The 20872-nt window shown below is 40.7% G+C and overlaps 2 protein-coding genes across 2 annotated transcripts in view; both read right to left on the bottom strand.

Moving 5' to 3' along the window:
* Positions 1-4064, bottom strand: part of LOC114669165 (zinc finger protein OZF-like) — a 44984-nt gene extending 40920 nt beyond the window's left edge. The window contains exon 1 of the mRNA XM_028825319.2: positions 3741-4064. The gene's annotated coding sequence lies outside the window, so the exon portion shown is untranslated. The remainder of the gene's footprint in view (positions 1-3740) is intronic.
* Positions 1-20872, bottom strand: part of LOC114644701 (zinc finger protein 721-like) — a 250513-nt gene that overhangs the window by 193527 nt on the left and 36114 nt on the right. The window lies entirely within an intron of this gene.

Below are 20872 nucleotides of genomic sequence, written 5' to 3'. Positions count from 1 at the left end.
GAGGCCTAGTGAAGATGGGCCTTGATTGCAACATTCACAGGTTGGCTCTTGCCCTGGAAAATTTTGGGCAATTTTAAATGAAACAGATGTGCTTGAGAGAAGATTTTAGGCTGAATAATTACATGCTGTTATATCAATATAAGCTGTACCAGAAAACTTCTGTCTGTCCATTATCTTAACCCACATATCCACGTCAGAATTGCATGGAAGCTGGAGCCTATACCAGCAATCATTGAGCACAAGGCAGGAACAAAAATCAAGCAGGGAGCCAGTCTGCCTCAGGGTGAACACACACACACACACACACACTCGGCTCAATGCCAGTCCACCTAACCTGAATGTCTTTGCAACTCCCTTTCAGTGTTGCCAGTTCTGCATTTTCTTTGTCCAACTAAGCTATTTGTGTTGTCATCCATGGGGTAAACAAATGGGCTTTCGTGGGTCGTGGTATTTGGGGCTACTTCTTTAAAAGCAATACTGTATTTTAGGCTATTTTACAAACCCCCTCACACTTCACCATACTTTTCATTCATCTTGCACACCTTCCACTGCTACTTGCCCTTGTAATGTATATGTTCTTGACCACTGTAAAATCTACTTTAATAGCTGTGTGATGGTATATAAACCCATTCTTTCATTCTGAATTAACTCTGAGGGGACATGGGACCCCCAGGGGCTTTGATGGTATGATGGTGTGGCGGAGTGGTGGCTCTGAGACTAGGGATCCTCACAGGTGGCGCAGTGGTAGTGCTGCTGCTTTGCAGTAAGGAGACTGTGGTAAGATTGTGGGTTCACTTCCCGGTTCCTCCCTGTGTGGATAGCGCTTTGAGTACTGAGAAAAGCGCTATATAAATGTAATGAATTATTATTATTATTATCTGCATTGGTAATTGGAAGGTTGCCGGTTCGAATCCCGTAAATGCCAATAGGGACTCTGCTCTGTTGGGCCCTTGAGCAAAGCCCTTAACCTGCAATTGCTGAGCACTTTGAGTAGTGAGAAAAGCACTATATAAATGCAAAGAATTATTATTATTATTATTATAACTGACCTTCTCGCCTTCCAGTGTGGCATTTCATCCACATCAGGTATGGGGATATTTTATGAGGCAAATTTGCTATGTTTAAGCGGTCCTTGAGCTATAATTTATTTTCTTTTTACCTCACCACTATGTCTAATACAACAGAAACACAAACTGAAGTCATTGGGATATGGGAAGAAAAACCAGCGTAACTGTGCAGGGCAGGAAAAAAACTATGGGCCATCGTAGGGCACCTGAATATGTACCCAGAACCATAATAAGTTAGTCAAGTGCAGTTTTATTTATACAGCACATTTAAAACAATAGAAGTTGACGAAAGTGCTGCACAGCTCCCATAACTATACCAAATAAATAAATAGATACAGTAAATAAATATACCAAAAATAAATACTTACATACAAGTTTAAAAAGCTAAAGGCAACAAGACAGGCTTTCAGGTTGGATTTAAAAGTACCTAAAAGCTGGTGCTAACCTCAGATAAAAATGCAGATGATTTTACAGCTTCGGGGCAGCTACTGCAAAAACACTGCCCCCTCTAAGCTTAAGTCTGGACCGATAACGTCTGGTCAGAGGACCTTAGTGGTTGTGAAGGAGAGTAAGGGTGTAAGAGGTTAGTGAGATAAGAGGGGGAGTAAGAAAACAAACAGTCAGATTTTAAACTCAGTCCTGTAGGAAGCCAGTGAACTGAAGCTAAGACTGGTGTGAAGTGATTCAGTGTTTGTGAGCCTGTTAGGAGTCTGGCAACAGCGTATTGGACGAGCGAGGGATGACCGACTAACTCCAGTGTGTAAGGAGTTCCAGCAGTCAAGCTAAGAGACAAACGCATTCATTGGTTTTTCAAAATCAAGCAAAGAAAGGAAGCAAATACACAAAGCTAACTGAAACAGGCTGTAACAATGGAGTTAATCTGTTCATCAAACTTGAGGACATCATCACAAATCACACCAAGATTTTATTGTGAAATGTTCACCACCGCAGGTCACTCAAAGCACCAAGATCAATTGGAGGAGCAAAAGCAAGATCAGAAGGTGCAAAACACACAATCTGTTTGTTAGTCATTTAAACTCAGAAAATTTAGTGACACCCATATTTTAAATTTCTCCATACATTCAGAGAAAGGTTTAAGAGAATTTTGTTTGAATCTGTTTCAGTGGAAGATGTGTGTATCATCTGTATAGCAGTGGAAAGAAATAATATGTTAAAAAAATAAATCCTAAGGGCAACCTTTACAATGAGTTTGGTTTACCAGTCCACTAAACCTGTGCATCTATAGAAAAAGGGTGGAAACGAATAATAAAAAGGACACACGTGGAACCTGCATATAGACTGTAAAATTAATTCTGCTGGAACTGAAAGGCATAAACACCAACAACAATTCTCTATTAATCATCAACTGGCATTACTGATTTTGAACTGTAGCACCAAACCTTTTTTTTTTTTAATTTATTAAAAGCCTGTAACATTCCATACAATCAAGTCAAACTGAGCAAAACTGAATTCAAATCAACCCCCACACATGAGAAAAAGAGGAAGGCCAACAGCCAGAGTAAAACTACTGAGAATAGTAAAGAGAGAAAGGAGTCTTTCCTCCCAATATAAAAGATTATTCTAAAACATTATTGATTACATCCTGCCAGGTTTTTAAAAACAGTTCTGAACAGATCCTCCAAGTGGGAATTTCAAATAGCATATAACATCAGTTACCCACTGACTTAGAATAGTAGAGTTAGGATTTTTCCAGCTGAGCAAGACATGTGTACGTGCCAATAATGAAGAAAAGGCAATTACAGTTTGTTTGTCCTTCTCCACTTTAAACCCATCTGGAAGAAAACCAAGCACAGCTGTTAGTGGATTAGGGGGGATTGCGACACCAAGGCTGTCTGAAAGGCAGGCAAAGATTTGGGTCCGGAAAGATGTTAATTTGGTGCACGCCCAAAACACGCCCCCCTTTTTTAACCTGTATCACATGCGAAAAGAAAATTGTACAATTTTTTATCCATGCAATGCATGTAAATATATGCTGAATACGTTGCATTGAGCAGTTTCAGAATATTATGCCGTGCATATAGGTAAACATATACTGCTGATATACGCCCGTCTTTAACAGATACGAACATTCCATTTAGACTTCACCAGGCAGGTTACCGATGGAATACCGGCACGACACTTTTCTCTCGCCTTATACATTTGTTTTCGTTCTCAGCTCGCATGCACTTCGTCTGCTCTCCACGGCCACGCACTCCAGTTTAATTCGGTTTCGTTGCAGTCTTTTTCTAATCAAAAATGCAAAGACCAACTGATTTCTCGCTGCTCTTCCGAATGCCGACCAGTGACAAACTTCAAACCGAACACCACGGACTGACAGAAGAGAAAGAAAAGTGGAAAACAAAGCGCTGTGTGGGTGGAATCGCCGCCCTCTCGAGTTTGGCGATTCGGGGAGGACACGAGTGAAGGAAGACACGGAAAGAAATGAACTGGAGGAGGTGGCGGTCTGTCTGGTCGACGTGAAATAGAAATGGCACACGAACATGAAAAGTGAGCCAAAGACACGCGGGCTAGACAGGGGATTTACTCGAGCAAAAGGTCGGTGGCGTGTTGATTGACGAGAACGCGCTGCTCGCCTCTGATGCAGTAACTGAATGGAGCGGATGAAAACCTCACACAACCATAAAGTGCAGTGACCAAGCCACTGGTACTTACCCTCTGTCTCTCGGTGATGGGGTTATTTATAAACTCACTCAGTCAACAATCATCTCCCGTCTCCTGCACCGCACAATGCGAAACAACAGAGGGACTTCTGTTTCCGTCGCCTCGCCTGAATGACGTGGCTGTTTGGAGAACCTAGAGTTCACCAACGCGCGTGCGCAATAAACGGAGACCACGCCCCCTTCCTTCCACAGTCCGCCCCACAACCTCCCACAGTCCGTAGAAAGAGAAGTAGAGCAGCTGTACAGCTTTTGCAGTTCGGAAAAGAAAAGGAGCTGAAAACGTTAACCGGCCGGAACATTGGCAAAACAGAATCACAGAATAAAAAACTCAGTATATTTAAAGAAACGTTAGAGCCATTAAACAAAACTAGTGAGATGTACGATCGTCATTATTGACATATCTTATTTTAAGCATATCATTTAAATGATTAATTTTTTCTTTGTATTATTTCTTTTTAATATTTGTCTCATTATTTTATCTATATCAACTTTTAAACCTATTTATGAGCTGTTATGTAGTATGTTAGTGTACAATATGAGACGTATCTATGTTTATCCTCGTCATTAACGTTTGTTAGGTATCTTAACTTGATTTTTATGTAATTAAGTTAGCTATTTATAAAAGCACGATACCGCTTTCTTACAAATTAGTATTACATATTATTTCTGGCTTGATTTCCACAACCACATTTCTCTATAAAGGCAGAGAATATAAAGCCAACATTGATTACATTGATTAAGTGTCCAAATGAGTCCAAGTGCCCTCTTTGTAAAAAGGAGGGAGGCCACAGCATCCTGCTGCTTCACCTTCAGAGCCATGAGGCCCACGTTGTAAAGGAAATTATGTAAGTAGTGTATGTGTGTGTGTGTTTTCATCCATCCATCCATTTTCCAACCCGCTGAATCCGAATACAGGATCACGGGGGTCTGCTGGAGCCAATCCCAGCCAACACAGGGCACAAGGCAGGAACCAATCCTGGGCAGGGTGCCAACCCACCGCAGGACACACACAAACACACCAAGCACACACTAGGGCCAATTTAGAATCGCCAATCCACCTAACCTGCATGTCTTTGGACTGTGGGAGGAAACCCACGCAGACACGGGGAGAACATGCAAACTCCACGCAGGGAGGACCCGGGAAGCAAACCCAGGTCCCCAGGTCTCCCAACTGTAAGGCAGCAGCGCTACCCACTACACCACCGTGCCACCCTATTGTAATCATTCCATACAAATAGATCAATTTATAACCAAACAAAATTGAAGACAAATCAAACCCCACCCCTGAGAAGGAGAGCTAAGCCAAAGGAGAATGGCTTAGGGCTTTTTAATAAGGCAACAATAAACAAAAGAAAGGGAGAAATAAATATATATGTAAATAACAGATGGAGAAGGGAATTAAATGTGGTAATAGTTATTTCTCTTATTCTAAAATAATATTGATTAGATCCTGCCAGGTTTTGAAGAAATTTTGTACAGATCCTCTAACTGAGAATTTGATTTTTTCCAATTTCAAATAATATAAAACATCGGTTTCCCACTGACTTATCAGAGGAGAGTTAGGATTCAATTTAACAGAATAAGTCTGCGTGCCAAGAGTGTAGTGAATGCAATCACCGTTTGCTTGTCCTTCTCCATTTCCAGTCCATCTGGAAGAACACCGAACACAGCTGTTAATGGGTTAGGAGGGATTGTGACCCCAAGGCTGTCTGAGAGGCACTTAAAAATTTTGGTCCAAAATGATGTTAATTTGGTGCAGATCCAGAACATGTGGCCCAGTGAGGTAACACTTTATATTTTGCATTTAGATATTTTATTTTTGTACAGATATATTTCTTTATAATTAGTTGTCTATTGTGTTTTGATATGTGTGCTGTGCCTTATTTATAAGTTTCTTTATATAGTGTGTTATTCCTTTATTGTAAACTATGCCAAGATTGAATTAAATATACTGATTTATGTTTCAAAAGCTGCATTTAACCTCAGGATGTATCTTCACAGGTGGCGCAGTGGTAGTGCTGCTGCTGCTTTGCAGTAAGGAGACTGTGGAAGATTTTGGGTTTGCTTTCCGGTTCCTCCCTGTGAGGATAGCGTTTTGAGTACTGAGAAAAGCGCTATATAAATGTAATTTATTATTATTTTTATTATTATTATTATTATTATTATTATTATTATTATTATTATTATTATTATTATTGTCAAGTTTGAATGAGTCATCAGAGATCACGCCTGGGTTATATTTAATTCACCCAACATTTCAGTTTATATGCCTTGTTATTGGTTTTAGAACTATTGACTATGGAAAAATGTTGCTTGACATCTTTTTAAGTGGCTTAATGAGGCACTATTAATTACAGGCCGTTGCTTCTGTTTTCAGTATGGCCTGCTAGCTTGTTTTTCACTTGCCTTGTTTCTTAAGAACCAAGGACACCGTGTTTTTGAAGGAACTGGGGAAACAAGCTTTTGTTTTGGGACATGGCGACTCTGCTGGGCCTTTTGACTCACTTAAGTCTAAACAAGTATTTGTAAAAACCTTCAACGCCCCCAAACTTAAAGGAAACTAAGTAAACTTGCATGCTAGAGCATAAACACTTTAAACATATAAACATTTTAGCATTTATATTTATATATTAAGGCTCATAAACATTTCAGATGATCAAATTAAAAGCAAGCTGTATTGTGTTAGATTGGTTGATTTATATAGAAGCTTTAAGAATTGATTATCAAGGTTAGCCCCTGTATCAGTAAGTCAGACGGTATGTGGCTGCGCATCACTGGCTGATGTCGTAGCTGCCTTTGCTCTCAGGCTGTAATATTGGCCTGTATACATACATTCTAGAATACATTTAGCCTATGTCAATGCTTCCTCATGAATCAATATTTTAATTAATCAAGGTAAAACAACACTTACTATATCAGCTGGCTTTGAGCAATATAAACATTTAAGGGTTTGTTACTAAAAGCTTTAACACTGTACCTTCTAACTCAAGGCCTCTCGCCTGCTTCCAGCTCCAGTAGCTTAGCTCTTTTCAGTAAAGCTGCGTGCTGAGCTTACTGGCAGAACTGCCTCTGATTTTAGTCTTACTGGATGCTGGTGCAACAAGCAAGTATTAATTGAACAGTTCAGTTTCTCATATGTGGGTCATCCTGGTTCCAGCTTAATGATGAGGGCTGGTGAATTAAAAGGCCTCCAATTTCTATTAGCTCAAGATTGGGAATGTGAGGAATGTTAAACATGATCAGATGATGGTCATCTCTGGGCCAGGCAGCAAGTACGACCTTCGAGTCCTAATGATTGCTATGAAAAGATTGACGATTATTAGGAGAAATAAGTTTATAAAGCGAGGTAATTGTTATGAAAACAGGTACAGCACGAGGTCATTATTACAAAGATAACATGTAAAGTGGATGATGAGAATTCTGTACGAAATAGGTATGTTTTTGTCATTAGAATTGAAATAAAAACGAACTGCACCAGAACCACCGGGCTCACTTCATGAACTGAGACAGGCTTTATGTGCTCTGCAATTGTTTTTTATTCTGTGTTACCAGTCGATCTACGTTCCTACCCTCACCTATGGTCATGAGCTATGGGTAGTGACCGAAAGAACAAAATCGTGAATACAAGCGGCTGAAATGAGTTTTCTCCGCAGGGTGTCAGGGCTCTCCCTTAAAGATAGGGTGAGAAGCTCAGTCATCCGGGAGGGGCTCAGAGTAGAGCCGCTGCTCCTCCGCATTGAGAGGAGTCAGATGAGGTGGCTCGGGCATCTGATCAGGATGCCTCCTGGACGCCTCCCTGGTGAGGTGTTCCGGGCACGTCTAACCGAGAGGAGGCCCCGGGGAAGACCCAGGACACGCTGCAGGGACTATGTCTCTCGACTGGCCTGGGAATGCCTTGGGATTCCCCTGGAAGAGCTAGAAGAAGTGGCCGGGGAGAGGGAAGTCTGGGCATCTCTGCTCAAGCTGCTGCCCCCGCGACCCGACCTCGGATAAGCGGAAGAGGATGGCAGTAAAGTCTAAATTCTGACTGCCTTTCTGAAGACTCTGATCTGATTTTTTCTGAAGATTTCTTTACAACAGGAGCTGGGTGCCATTAGGGTACTAGGATGTATACTTGATATCATTTTTATGATGAAATAAGAATTAAAGTATGCATATTACATTTTAAAGATAAATTGATAACTTCATTTAAATGTATAGTGTTAATAATTAAACATGTAGGGGCATGGTGTCACAGCAGAAGCACTGCTGCCTCACAGTAAGGGGGGTCACGTTCCAGGTGTTTCCTGCCTGGAGTTTGTGTTTTCCTGAATGCGCTTTGGTTCTCTCCCAAAGGAATTCCAGTTAGAGGATTTGTAAATGCTAAATTGATGCTACTGGTATATGTGTGCTGGTATTCATCCTAAGATGAGCTGGCAGGCCGTTCAGGGATTGTTCCTGCCTAGTGCTCGATGCTTGCTGGGACTGAGACAGCCCTGGATGCATGGAACAATAAAACATGTACGAGGTGCGATCCAAAAGTTCCCGGAATGCATTTGTTTAAAAGCATACACACCAAATAACAATTAATGGTGAAGAGTTCCTTCAAAATAGTCGCCCGCTGAGTTGATACACCAATCCCAGCGAGATTTCAACCTTTCGAAGCACCTCTGGAAGTCGTTTTTTGTCAGTGTGTTCAAGATGTCAGTTGTTACCGCTTGGATCTCCTCCACCGCGGTCCCTTGAGCCTCATCTTCATCTTAGGAAATAAAAAAAAAATCAGACGGTGCTAAATCAGGGGAGTACAGAGGGTGGGGAATGGCAGTAAAGTTTGTAGAAGCCAAAAATTTGCGCACAATGTGTGAGATGTGTGAGCTGGTGCATTGTCGTGATGCAAAAGAAATGACTTGTCAGCCCACATCTGAGGACGTGTTCGGCGAATTCGATTTCGCAAACGCCTTAGAACATCCCTGTAGAATGCTTGTTGCAAGATTTCATGGTTTTCTTTTGCTGTTTTTCCCAGTTTAAAACAGAATTTAACACACACTCTTTGCTCTTTCAAATCACTCATTTTCACGAACAACCCTTCACAGACACAACCAAAGTTCAAACGAGAACTGCGACTTGAAAAACAACTGCACTGACGTTATAACGCGTGATAACAGCTCTCAAGGACAACTTGAACTGCTATCTAGTGGCGATTGATATAACTAAACCCTTCTGGCTGCAGAATAAACTTTTGGATCGCACCTCATATAACAAAGATTTTTCAATGTGCCTTAAACGTTTTGAAGAATCTGCATTTTAGCTTACAGCTGGTTTTACATTTATTACAGAGCTCATTGTGTGGCAATTGGTTATGTGGAGAAAGAAAATGGAAGGATGGGAATTGGTACATTTGACTAAGACCTACTACTGCAATAAAGAAAGCCCATCCAGAAGAACATCCATTAAATTCCCAGGACACCTGGCCACAATATCTCTAAAAATGGTTACAAAAGCAGCTGTATATTCAGTGCAGAGAACATTTATGGCAGTTGTGAGGAGGCACCAAGAGGTTAGACGTATGAATGAGTATCTCACCGGTTTAACTGAAATAATGTGCAGATGTTGGGTTCATGAGCTGGTGGTCAGGGACACAGACACAGAATTCAAGGGATGTTCTTCTGAGCAGGCTTTCTTTATTGCTGCCATGCTGTCTTCATAAAACGTACCAAACCCCAGTTCCTATCCTTCCATTTTCTTTCTCTGTATAACCAATCACCACACAATAAACGTCTTCATGATAGCAAAACTAGCTATAAACTTAGAACACTGAGTGTTCAGAAATTTTAAGGAACACTTAAAAATCTTTTGTTATTCATGTTGTAGGGGGCAGCCGGGTCCCATGCCCGGCCGGGACACCCCTTCTACATATGTTCCGGGGGAACAGCCATGGGCATCTCACTACCTCCCCTAGGACACTTGGTGGCAGCCTCCCTGACTGACGGTGGTGGCTCAGTTTCCCGCAAAGTTTTATGGGAGATGGAGTTCTCCACAACCCTGTGGGGATCTGGGATGGCCGCCAGGGGGTGCTGCATGGAGCCAGGAACCCACCTGGACATCTCTGCAGCCCCACCCAGAAGTGCAATTAGCCACAGGTGATCGAGCACCTGGAGCACTTCCGGGTGGGCTATAAAAAGGGCCAGCATCCACCACTCAGGAGCCAGAATCAGGAGGAAGAGGACGAGGTTGCCTGCGAGGAGTGGTGGTGCCAAAGGAAGGATTTGTTGTTTGTTTGTGCCATTTAAAGTGCTTGTGGGACACGGGGAAGGCGTGCCCCACGGCTGAAGAGAAATAAAAAAGTCTGTTTATTTTACACATGCCTCTGCGTCAGTCTGTGCCGGGTCTGGCGCTATATAGCGCCTTTTACAATGTTTAATTATTCCATTAAGGGTTCCACTCGTCCCAGCAAGAATCATGCATGAGGCAGAAACAATCCTTGCACCAGGTGCCAGCTCATCACACAGTGAATATAAGCACACACATACACTAGGAGCATCAATTTAGCATCACCAAATCCCCTAACCTGCATGACTTAAAAAAGGAAACTGAAGCACGCCAAGGAAACCCACCAGGAAAACATACAAAGTCCACGCAAGGAAGACCCGGGATGTGACCCCTTTTACTGCGCACATGCTTAATACATGCTTAAATGCATATTATCATGAAAATGATATCAAGTGTGCATCTAAGTAATGTAAAATGTTCAGAAAACAGGAATATCATGAAGTGAATGTATTCTGTGTGGTGATTGCTGCCTGCAGCGCCTCTCAGTGCAACAGGAAGTCAGTTTAAGAAACACATAGCGATTAACAACTGGGTCTGGGAATACTTAACACATTTAATGTGCTACATTAGTTATGACGGGGTTTGAGAAAATCTAGTAAATTAAACATCATCTTTAAGATGAAGCTGATGATGTTCTATTTTAATGACAAAATAAACAACAAGATTAATCTAGAAATTTCCACTTTAAAGTCGGAATTTCATCTTTAACCATGACATTAACGATGAGATTAAAGTCACAACCCAAAAAAACAAAAACTTGTCCCAAATGCATAGATGAGAACATTATGAAAAATGAAAAGAAAAAAGAACAGCCAAATAATTCTAACTTACAGGAATACCAGACACTACAGAAAGAGATCAAAAAAGCACTTAATGGTCAAAGCAGAAATGAAAAACATTGCTAAAGACGCCAATACAAGCAGCAATTTTTGAGTACTACTCTAATAAAAAGAAATCTCAGGGGCATAAAAAGGTGAAATCACAGAAAACAAGAAGGAAATTGAAAATGAACTGAACCGGTATTTCAGCGATGTATATGTAAAGAAAGAAACAAATGGAATGGCCCATGCAGATGTAGAAATAAATTCGGAGTTTACATTTAAAATATTAGTGGTGTTACATGTACTTCAGGCCCTCAATATATTAACAGTAAATAACAAAACCTGATGGGATTTTACCAGTTTTATTAAAAGAAAAGAAATATGTCATCTTTAAAATATTTTTGGACATATCTGAACAGTCCCTAGAAAAGCATGAAGTACTAGAGGATTGGAAAGATGTAACGTGACTCTAATCTTCAAGAATGGATCCTGGTAATTACAGACCAATAAGACTTACTTCTGTACCAATGTGAAATTGTGGAAACATATATTAATATATGTATATTACACATATATAATACATACACTATATTGCCAAAAGTATTGGGATGCCTGACTTTCCACACACATGAACTTTAAAGCTATCCCATTCTTAATACCTAGGCTTAAAATGGAGTTGGTCCACCCTTTGCAGCTCTAACAGCTTCAACTCTTCTGGGAAGGCTTTCCACAAGGTGTATGAGTGAGTTTATGGGGATTTGTGAGGTCAGGCACTAATGTTGGACGAGAAGGTCTGGCTCGCTCGCAGTCTCTGCTCTAATTCATCCCAAAGGTGTTCTGTCGGGTTGAGGTCAGGGCTCTGTGCAGGCCAGTCAAGTTCCTCCACACCAAACTCGCTCATCCATTCTTTACAGACATTGCTTTGTGCACTGGTGTGTGTCCAGTCATGTTGCCATCCCAAACTGTTCCCACAAAGTCACATCCATCCATTTTCCAACCCGCTGAATCCGAACACAGGGTCACGGGGGTCTGCTGGAGCCAATCCCAGCCAACACAGGGCATAAGGCAGGAACCAATCCTGGGCAAGCTGCCAACCCACCGCAGGACACACACAAACACACCCACACACCAAGCACACACTAGGGCCAATTTAGAATCGCTAATCCACCTAACCTGCATGTCTTTGGACTGTGGGAGGAAACCGGAGCGCCCGGAGGAAACCCACGCAGACATGGGGAGAGCATGCAAACTCCACACAGGGTGGACCCGGGGAGCGAACCCAGGTCCCCAGGTCTCCCAACTGCGAGGCAGCAGCGCTACCCACTGCGCCACCATGCCACCCTCCCACAAAGTTGGCAGCATGAAATTGTCCAAAATAGCTGTGTATGCTGAAGCATTAAGAGTTCCTTTCACTGGAACTAAGGGACCAAGCCCAAGCCCTGAAAAACAACCCCATGCCATAATTCCCCCTCCACCAAACTTTACACTTGGCACAATGCAGTCAGGCGAGTCCTGTTCTCCTGGCCAGATTCATCCATCAGATTGCGTGACTCCAGAGGAGATGTCTCCACTACTCCAAAGTCCAGTGGCGGTGGACTTTACACCACTGCATCTGATGCTTTGCATTGCAGTTGGTGATGTCAGGCTTGGAGGCAGCTGCTCGGCCATGGAGACCCACTCCATGAAGCTCTCTCTCTATGCTGCACTGTTCTTGAGCTTTTGGAGGTCTGCAGCTATCGACTCTGCAGAAAGTTGGCGACTTCTGCCCACCTCAGCATGCGCTGCCCCAGCTCTGTGATTTGACGTGGCCTACCACTTCATGGCTGAGTTGTTGTTGTTCTCAATCACTTCCACTTTGTTATAATACTACTAACAGTTGACTGTGGAATATTCAGTAGTGAGGAAATGTCATGAATGGACTTATTGCACAAGTGGCATCCTATCACGATACCACACTTGAATTCACTGAGCTCCTGAGAGCTACCCATTCTGTTTGTAGAGGCTGTCTGCCTGCCGAGGTGCTTGATGTTATACACCTGTGGCCATGGAAGGGATTGGAACACCTGAATTCAATGATTTGGAGAGAGGGTCCCCATACATTTGGCAATATAGTGTATATGTCCCAAAGCAGGTGTAACCACTAATATCGTTTTCTTCTCTGTCACTCTCATGTAGCTACGACTCTGAAATTCCTACAGTACCATAGTCCCAGGTCAATACTGTTGTTTCTTGTTTACATTTTTTCTATGTAAGACATTTTAACAAAACATTTTTGTTTTTGTTGAGGTTGGCTTTTTTTGTCATACTCAGAGTTTTCTCTAGTTTAAAATTTGTAGACTTACCTGAAGATTCTAGCTCCAACAACATTGGTTCCTTTCTCTTGTAGAAGTAATCCATCTTGTCTTTACACTGAAAGTCATTCCAGTGGCTGAGAAAAAAATTGAAATGTAGAGATGTCAGGTAATTGAAAGGAACTACTCTGGGATATCCTATCCTAGGAGGTTTTGTTTCGCTGATGTGCTCGCATCGCTTTGGTATTAGCGACTAATCGACTTTGTCTTTCTTCAGAGGTTTCGCTTTGCCGCAACAGAGTGAAGCTGCAGACGTGCTGGCCTCACTTCTGTATCCTCGAAGACGGTGCCCTTACCCCGACTCCACCTCTCACTTCTGAGCCTGACAGACACACACACACATTTCCATGCGTAGACGTTTATATATAAGATAAACAGCAAGAGCAAAATTTTCCTTACCTATGTTTGTGATTATTCAAAATGTGAGCTATTATACTAAACACGACCTCGGACACCATCCACACTGAAGACAAGGACTCTCTGTTTAAATTGAAGGACAACATAAAAAGGCCTGAACTCATTAAAGCAGCTTCTCTTTTAATTTCTGTCAAAGACGTGCCTCACTTTTCTTCCACACCGAGTTCAGCTGAACAACATCTATGTCTACTTCTTTAATTCCTCTCCAGGCACAGGTTGACTCTTCAGATTGCTGTTCCTCAGTTTCTTTCTCCACTTTCTTTAATGTAAAAGCCATAGTCCTATCTTCACTTTGTGTGACTCTCAGAGGTCTGTTTACAGGACGTTTATTAGCAAAATGACGGGTGCAATTTCTTAAATACATTAACACTTTACAACTGAATTACTCAAAGTGTGGAAAGGCAGAAAAACATTTTTTGAAAGTGGCTAAATTATCAATCAGTGATTAAGTCATTTGGGGTGAAAAATTGTCCAACCTTAATTAGAGCATCACTACAACAACAACAACAACATTTATTTATATAGCACATTTTCATACAAAAAGTAGCTCAAAGTGCTTTACATAATGAAGAGAAGAAAAATAAAAGACAAAATAAGAAATTAAAATAAGACAACATTAGTTAACATGGAAAGGAGTAAGGTCCAATGGCCAGGGTGGACAGAAAAAACAAAAAAAAACTCCAGAAGGCTGGAGAAAAAAATAAAATCTGTAGGGGTTCCAGGCCACGAGACCGCCCAGTCCCCTTTGGGCATTCTACCTAACATAAATGAAATAGTCCTCTTTGTAGTTCGGGTTTTTCACGGAGTCACTTTATGCTGATGGTCATGCAGACTTCTGGCTTTTAATCCATCCATCATTGTTGGAATATCATGGTGCTTTGGGTAGATGGTGGTGGCGCATGCCACCACCAACAGGACACCAGAAAAGGAAACAGAAGAGAGAGTAGGGGTTAGTACAGATTTTGAATGAATAGTTATTATAATGAATTGGATATACAGAGTATCAGGATTAAATTACAGTGAATTTATGAGAAGGCCATGTTAAAGTAATGTGTTTTCAGCAGTTTTTTAAAGTGCTCCACTGTATTAGCCTGGCGAATTCCTACTGGCAGGCTATTCCAGATTTTAGGTGCATAACAGCAGAAGGCCGCCTCACCACTTCTTTTAAGTTTTGCTCTTGGAATTCTAAGGAGACACTCAGTTGAGGATCTGAGGTTACGATTTGGAATATAAGGTGCCACTAGGTGGAAGTTCCTCACATTGCCCACTTATGTGCCCATTCAGACTCACACTGGGACAATTTGGAATTGCAAGTGAACCTAAATTGGGATGTAAAGTCTTGGAATGCACTTTTTATTCTGTGTTACTTGATGTGAAGGCAGCAGTTTTCTTGTTTTGGTGTCCAGCTTCTGGACAGTCTACACGTTCATTACATTAATACTTCTGTTCCAAGACAGCCGCTTCCACCAGGAAAGAAAGTTCAGTGCCAGATGTTCCTTCAATGTAATAAGAACCACAGCATAGAGAGAAGTGCTTACATTGTAACAGGCACACATGCTGTAAATGTAGGAAGGACGGTCCTTGGTTGTGTGGGAACGTTTAACATTTGAATTTGATGATTGTATATAGCGGGGAACTGACCTCTCTGTACTATTCTGTCTTCTGAATCTCTTGGAGTACAACTGAAACACCACCATGCACCAAAATGTTGAGAATGGGCAAGGTTGTGAAAAATTTGGTCACTGATTACAACCGCAAGAAGATTACGTGAATGAATATAATGCTTGCATTACTGCAACAATGTTTTCCAAAAATGTACAATACAGGTCAGAAAATGAATTATTCCATATGTCATATATACCTATGTCTCTCTTTTTTGTCATTGCGGCTTTGACATCACAGACCAGAAGGTGCATACTAACTCAGTGTGAGCAGGAACACTCAAGAATAAAACGGAATTAAAAAAAAAATTCACATCCACAATCATTCTCAGTCAAGAGGTGGTATTTGTAAAATACATATATATTATATATAAAACAAAATTACTATATAGCTAATACTGTTATGTATGTGTCTAGTGCCTTCTCTGTCTGCCTATTATATAAATGCCTTCCCTATCTATCCGTGTATCTAGTGCCTTTCACAGCCTTTCCTATCTATCTATCTATCTATCTATCTATCTATCTATCTATCTATCTATCTATCTATCTATCTATCTATCTATCTATCTATCTATCTATCTATCTATCTATCTATCTATCTTTTTTCTCCTGACAGTTTTATATCTTCTATTATACAGTGCCTTCCCAGTTTATCTGTCTAGCAAGTTCTCTATCTGTGCATTATTCAGTGATCTGTCTGACAGTGTATGTCTTACAGAACTTAAAAATAAGAAGTTATAATGACACTGGTCCATGTTAATTGAAGTCTCAATTTTTAATTTTTTTAAAAAGAGCATCCCACATCTATTATACAGTGACTTTCCTATTTATCTGTCTATCTAGTGCCTTTCAGATCTATATGTACTCTACCAGCCTTCTTGCTTTCCTGCAGTGTGTGTTGAATAATAAACAGACTGAATCATTTTTCATTTATTTTATTGACATAAATCTGAGATACATACACACATATACTGTATAATATATATTATATATATATATACTAGCCACGTGCGCCCAACTACGTTGCGCGTGTTAAAGTTGTCTGTGAAGGGCTCCCTGTTTAAACGCGGCTGCCAGTCGTGAACTGGGCCCTTCGTCGCACAGCATTATGATTTTTTATAAGGGAAAGAGAATTACAAAACAAAACCCTTGGACATTGATTCGATAGGAACGGCCTACTCAGAATCACTGTCCAAATAGTAATTATGTGGTTGTGGAGGAGCATTTCTGCTTCTCTCCATTCACAGTCCGTCTCGTTTTCATGACGCTATCGTTTCCTCTCACGATCTCTTTTCAACCTTTCTCCAATCTCGCAGGTTGCTTTGTGGCAATCCAAAGAGTAAGGAAGAAGCAATGCTTCTTTCTTGAACTCCAAACGCCGGCTGATGGAAAATCACAGAAGTGTGTCCGACTTATATACTGTGACTGCCGACTCCAAGAAGTGGGTGAACATTCGATTTGGACGAAGTGCTGCCAACGACGGTCGATAGAAACACAAAAAACCACAGTCTCGACAAGGAAGCAGGTGTTGACGCCAGATCTAAACACAAAGAGTGGTATCGACAGTGTTTGTAAACAAAAGTAACAACCAAGGTGTTGTGTATTCAGCCAGTACAAACAGCACGTAGTCTCCTTTAGTTCAATCCTCTTTAATCACCACACTCCAACCTCACCCAACGATCCTCCCCCTCACTTCCTCTCCTCCGTCATCAGTACTGCCCTCTACTGAACACAGCAGGAACACCACACAAGGCAGTGTCAGGGTAACATGAATTCGCGGACAAACAAAGATCAAGATCCAAATGAAGATTATATATAAAGATATAATAAAACTAATATATTGCTAATGCTGATATCTATCTGTCTAGTGCTTTCTCTGTCTGTTTTCTTATATAGTGCCTTCACTGTCTGCCTATTATAACAGTAAATTCCCTGTCTATAATGTCTATGTAGTAATAATAGTATTATTACTTTTTGGTTTCTCTTTCTGCCTAGTATATAATGCCTTTCATGTCTGTCTGTCTATCTATCTACCTATCTAGTGGCTTCTTTGCCTGTTTATTATTTACTATATACCCTGTTTTTTTTTCCTGACAGTTTTGTATCTGTTATACAGTGCCTTCCATATCTATTTGTCTGTCTAGTGCTTTTCACATCTACATGTACTCTCACTATCTGCTTGCCTTCCTAAAGTATCTGATGATTAATAAAAAGGCTGTACCATTTTTCATTTCATGCCTTCCCTGTTTATTTATACATCTAGTGACTTCTCTGTCTGTCTGTCTCTTTATTACGCAGTGCTCTCTCTCTCTGTTATGGATCTTAAAAATAACAGTTATAAGGACACTTGTTCATATTAATTGCTGTCTCAATTGTTAAAAAATATTTTAAAAGGAGCATCCCACATGAAAATATAACAATCTCATTAACTGACAGTGCATACCAATTTATAAATTTTACGTCCGTTTGAGGTTAAAAAGAAAAAAAAAAAACACTTTCTCCCCAGCGGGGAATCGAACTCAGGTCTCTGAGGCACGGCAGGCCTGCTGCACTCTGATTGGCTGAGCAGTCTGTGTCAACTATCCGCGACTGGCTCCTGCATGGGAGTCAGGAGATCTTACCATTGCACCGTGCAAGCTGTCGTATCAACAGCCTACCGTAACCCGCTTTCTTTTTCTTCAGTTATATTCTTGAATAAAAGTGCACTTGTTTTGTTATACCTTTTGTGAAAGTGTTTATTTGATATTTGGACTTCAGGCTTCACACATTATATACTTCATGTCTGCATTTTGTCAATCATGAAAAAAAATTTTATTCTCATGATGTGTTTAAATAGATTGTCGTAGACACGGAACACACATGAAATGTATATATACCAAATGGTGATCTATTATTTACCCTCTACAACTCCAAGCACTTCACTCCAAGATAAACACTGAGAACCTTCTTTGTGAATTAAACTGCGGCGGTGGGGGGATGTGATAGCAGGCTGCTTGCTGCTTGTGCTGATCAACACATTTACAACACAAAACAGAGAGGTGCAAAGGGATTGAAGGTGGACCGGGATTATGAGTTTCTTAGTAGGCTTTGGTAATTCTAGTGTTAAACATCTCAGTGATTTTAGTCACCCCAAACTTGGCTGTTACAAGTGACACTGAGAAAACGCAGCTGGAGAAATATTTTTGTGTGTCTTCATTTCAGGCAACAAAATGTGAATATTTTGAAGGGGGTAACTCTTTCTATACACACTTTATGTTTCAGTCAGTTGGTATTGATGTGTCCCAAGTTAACAACATCTCCTCATATTTCCATTATGTGGTCTGCATTGTGATTCCAGTACTTTTCTGATGCTGAGAAGTTGCATTTCCCGAACTACAAAGAGGACTATTTCATTTATGTTAGGTAGAATGCCCAGATGGGACTGGGTGGTCTCGTGGCCTGGAACCCCTACAGATTTTATTTTTTTCTCCAGTTTTCTGGAGTTTTTTTTGTTTTTTTTCTGTCCACCCTGGCCATCGGACCTTACTCCTTTTCTATGTTAACTAATGTTGCCTTATTTTAATTTCTTATTTTGTCTTTTATTTTTCTTTTCTTCATTATGTAAAGCACTTTGAGCTACTTTTTGTATGAAAATGTGCTATATAAATAAATGTTGTTGTTGTTTCCTACAAATTCTCCAGATAATGAGCCAGGCCACTTTTTTTGCATCTTTCAGTGTATAATTCTTTAGCCTTCAGCGCTTCACAATCAGCAAGAAGATGAGTGACAGTTTCTTGCTGTGTTTGGCAGAAGTGGCACTTATTGCTAATGTGATTTTTCTGTTGATGCCCTGAACCCCTTGTGTGCAAGCCACTGTCTTGTTCTGCCATGATTAGGCATTCATCTCTTGGTCATATTTTGCTCCTTATGAACCATAGATGGATAAGTTCAGGGTACACACAGGGCTGTTGGAGGAGTGCAGTGTACTTACCACTATACTTGTGGTATTCACAAATCTAATATATAAAAGTTCTTTCTTCTGCTGCTTAGGATATTGCACTGTGTCCATCATTGCACAAGGTGGGAGAGTTTCAGTCATTTCCTCATTTTTCGGGAATAGCTGAGCAAATTTGAGTGTGGATGTTGTTTTGGGTGTTCTTACTTTATGGTTAAATACTTTTTGTATATGTGGATCCTTGATGTTCATCACACAAGTTTGTACTCCGATTATTGCTCATCTATAAGTGTGGTTAATTTTAATAAGGTCCTGATCCTGGGATGTAGATCCTTGGGATAAATTGCTTTATGTAAATAAATTGGTATGCACACAGACGTTTTCATGTTTTGGTGTCCAGTTTATGAAGTTCATTTTGTGGCCAGTTGAAGATATTAAATCTGTAGAATAGCACCGGGATTGCAAACTGATTTACAGCTTGTTCTTCGTTCTATTAATGAAGACTGCTTTGGCACATTTGTCAAGCTGAAATGCCATTCTAATATCATCTGAACACATTTTTACTAAGTGGAGTTGTTCCTTCAGTTGCCGGCTGCAGGAGCTGAACAGATTTGTTCAAAGTGTTGATAAAAAGGAGGTGAGAGACTATCTAAAGTTCTGGTTCATTGTAACAGCTGATAATAAATCCATGGGCGAGGTTATTGAGGACAGTGCTTAATGGGTTTAATGCTAGGCAGAACAGTAGGGGTGATACAAAGAGTAATGTTTAAAGGACACTTATTATTTTTATCGTCGGAGATATGATCCATTCTTTGTCTTGGTAAAGTTGTAGGGCTGTTTGCCAGTGCGGCATGAAGGTTGAGATTAAACTTACCAGAATGTTGTGGATTTTGCATAGGTTTAGACATTTTAGGATCCAAAAGTCAGGTGCACTGCCATATGCTGCTTATTGGTAATCAATCCATGCCACACTAAGGTTTCTGCCTTTTACAGCATTTCTTGATCACTTTGTCCAGTAGTAGCTGGTCTTCAGTTCCAGCCGACTTTCTTTTGTTTCCTTTTAGTGTTGTTGCTATCAAGATGCTAAGATTCAGGTGTTTATAATTTCACTCTGCATCTATTAGTGCAAATTGTCTGTAGATGCTGGAGTAGCAGGCTATTGGACTACAGATTCTTCAGTGTATCTTTTTGTTTGGAGTTTGGGAGTAGGAACGTAGTCCTCGTTGTAAGTCACTACTTCTCTCTGTTTCTGAAGATTGCTCTTGTGATAGAATCATTTGCCACATTCAATACAGTAATATGGCTTTTCTCAGTTTTCCAAATTTTCTTGGGGGGCACACTATAAAAACAGGATGGAACCTCACTTTTTAGTCAGGATAGTCAAAGTGGGTCTACTGCTTACTCTCACACTCAGGTTTGCCACAAGGGCTCACCGTAGGACCTGGATTGTTACTAATAAGGCTTTTTATTTTTCTCCAAGTTTATAAGGAGTTATTGCAACTGGTAGTATGTGAAGATGGGCCTGAAAGTTTTCCTTTATTAGTCCAATAAACCAAAGAACAATAGAGACCGTTTTGTTTTATCCCACATCTGGCATACCTCAGACTGAATATCTTGGCATTTTGTTATAT

The sequence above is a fragment of the Erpetoichthys calabaricus genome, chromosome 1 (genome assembly GCF_900747795.2).
Source record: "Erpetoichthys calabaricus chromosome 1, fErpCal1.3, whole genome shotgun sequence".
Lineage (NCBI taxonomy): Eukaryota > Metazoa > Chordata > Cladistia > Polypteriformes > Polypteridae > Erpetoichthys > Erpetoichthys calabaricus.
Note: the sequence above shows the minus strand (reverse complement) of the source record. Positions and strands in the feature narration are given on the sequence as shown.